This window comes from Salmo salar, chromosome ssa18, assembly GCF_905237065.1.
Source record: "Salmo salar chromosome ssa18, Ssal_v3.1, whole genome shotgun sequence".
In the NCBI taxonomy this organism is placed as follows: domain Eukaryota; kingdom Metazoa; phylum Chordata; class Actinopteri; order Salmoniformes; family Salmonidae; genus Salmo; species Salmo salar.
This window is the reverse complement of record NC_059459.1, coordinates 82,791,563-82,794,206: the sequence shown is the minus strand read 5'-3', so window position 1 is coordinate 82,794,206 and position 2,644 is coordinate 82,791,563. Positions and strand designations below refer to the sequence as shown.

The following is a 2,644-nucleotide window of genomic DNA, read 5'->3' as shown; positions in this document are numbered from 1 at the left end:
CCCAAACCCTATCAGGGCAGAGAAACCAGACACATGCTCTCCCCCAAACCCTACCAGGGCAGAGAAACCAGACAAATGCTCTCCCTCAACATGACCTGAAACCCCACCTCTTTAAGGAATACCTAGGATAGGATAAAGTAATCCTTCTAACCCCCCCCCCCAAAAGATTTAGATGCACTATTGTAAAGTGGTTGTTCCACTGGATATCATAAGGTGAATGCACCAATTTGTAAGTTGCTCTGGATAAGAGCGTCTGCTAAATGACTTAAATGTAAATAAATGTAAATATCAGGGCAGAGAAACCAGACACATGCTCTCCCCCAACACAATCAGGGCAGAGAAACCAGACACATGCTCATTGCTCACATATAGCACTCCAAACAAAAGACAATGAAAAAAATGAACAGGAGTAATTATATAATTTACTTTAAAGGGAAGACATCATCCTAACAGTGCACTGTGCACCCGCCAACTTTCCAATTCCCAAGAGGCTGAAACTAGAGATCTGTATATAATGACTAATGCTCATGTCTCTGCCCCGAACAATGGGGGGAGTCATCCTAATGGCAGGAAGGCAGGCGACATGCTTAGGTCTGCATATTATGCCCATAGAAACGCACTGGGCTTATTCTGGAGAGACTTCCTCTCTGCTGTAACTATCTCACTGGAGAAAGCATTCGAGCCAATCAGCACCTCTCTATGTTACTATATGTCTCTGATGCTGTCTGGCCAGAAATAGTATCGCAGAGGACACAGATGAGGCAGATGAGACAAAGGAGACAGACAGAGGGGACAGAGGACACAGAGGACACAGAGGAGACAGACAGAGGGGACAGAGGACACAGAGGACACAGTGGAGACAGACAGAGGGGACAGACAGAGGGGACAGAGGACACAGTGGAGACAGACAGAGGGGACAGACAGAGGGGACAGAGGACACAGTGGAGACAGACAGAGGGGACAGACAGAGGACACAGAGGACACAGTGGAGACAGACAGAGGGGACAGACAGAGGGGACAGAGGACACAGTGGAGACAGACAGAGGGGACAGACAGAGGGGACAGAGGACACAGTGGAGACAGACAGAGGGGACAGACAGAGGGGACAGAGGACACAGTGGAGACAGAGGGGTGCTGTTTCTCTCCCTCCTTTATCTGAGATTGAAGGGTGTTGGCGCGCGTCTCGGTCAAATAAATGATCAGTATTTAATTTGGACGGGAAAGGAGGTACCAGGCCCCATAATGCACCGGGCCAGGCCCCATAATGCACCGGGCCAGGCCCCATAATGCACCGGGCCAGGCCCCATAATGCACCGGGCCAGGCCCCATAATGCACCGGGCCAGGCCCCATAATGCACTGCCCTGCTGCTGGTGCATGAAAACGTATCAACAACTAAAACAGAACTGCTGAACTCCAGAAAGACCCTCAAGAACTACGATTTTAAAAAAGACCAGTTGTATATGAGAAAGCTAAACAGTAGGAACACAGAGTGTAGACTCATTGTTGTGTGACAGAGAGTGTAGACTCATTGTTGTGTGACAGAGAGTGTAGACTCATTGTTGTGTGACAGAGTGTGTAGACTCATTGTTGTGTGACAGAGAGTGTGTAGACTCATTGTTGTGTGACAGAGAGTGTGTAGACTCATTGTTGTGTGACAGAGTGTGTAGACTCATTGTTGTGTGACAGAGAGTGTAGACTCATTGTTGTGTGACAGAGAGTGTGTAGACTCATTGTTGTGTGACAGAGAGTGTAGACTCATTGTTGTGTGACAGAGAGTGTAGACTCATTGTTGTGTGACAGAGAGTGTGTAGACTCATTGTTGTGTGACAGAGAGTGCAGACTCATTGTTGTGTGCTAAGCAAAGCGTTCACACACACACACACACACACACACACACACACACACACACACGCCTCAGTTCATACAGCTACATTACACACCATGTCATGTAGTGTAGTAGCATCAGTTATAACAGCAGTATGTAGTGTTACGACAGGTTCGAAAGCCTGCCAGCTGGAAATGCAGTGTCCTTATAGGAAGGTCGTCTGTGTGTGTGTGTGGGGTCAAAGGGTGAGAGGTTAAACGGGAGTCTCCTTGCTCTTCAGATCGGGGGCACTAAACTGCCTCTTCATGCGAGGTGGGGTGCTGTACCCTTCCTGAAACCACCCTGCACCACTTCCTCTTCCCTGTGGAGACATGTGGCCCCCTGGTGGAGACATGTGGCCCCCTGGTGGAGGGTTGTGGTTGCGCGGCAGACTGCTGCTGTGGTAGAGGTGTTGGTGAGGAGGGATGTAGTAAGGGTGATGGTACCCTCCTCTTCCTCTGTCTCCTCCCCCTTGCTGAAACCTCCCCCCTCCTCCTCTCTGATCCCTCTCTCTTCCTCTTCCCTCCATCCCTCCTCCTCCACGGTAACGCGGTCGCCCCTGGTGACCACCTCCTCCGCTGTTGTCGTCGTTGTTGTGGTTGCCGTGGTAGTAGTTTCCCTGGTGATTGTTGTTGTTGCCCTGCGGGGAGCTGTCCAGGGAGTTCCGTCTGTATCGCCACGGAGGCGGCCCCTGCTGTTGCCCGGGAACTGGGAAGTGTGGGTTCCCGTGGTTACTGTTGCTACGGTGCTGTTGTGGTTGTTGCCAGGTGCGGTGTGGG

At 50.7% G+C, this 2,644-nt stretch overlaps 1 protein-coding gene across 2 annotated transcripts in view; it reads right to left on the bottom strand.

The window, feature by feature from the left end:
- Window positions 1-402: 402 nt before the first annotated feature.
- The window catches only part of kif1ca (kinesin family member 1C, a), a 70,440-nt gene continuing 68,198 nt past the window's right edge, over window positions 403-2,644 (bottom strand). For both annotated transcript variants that reach the window (XM_045701719.1, XM_045701720.1), the window contains exon 25: window positions 403-2,644. This exon is cut by the window's right edge and continues 324 nt beyond it. The gene's annotated coding sequence lies outside the window, so the exon portion shown is untranslated.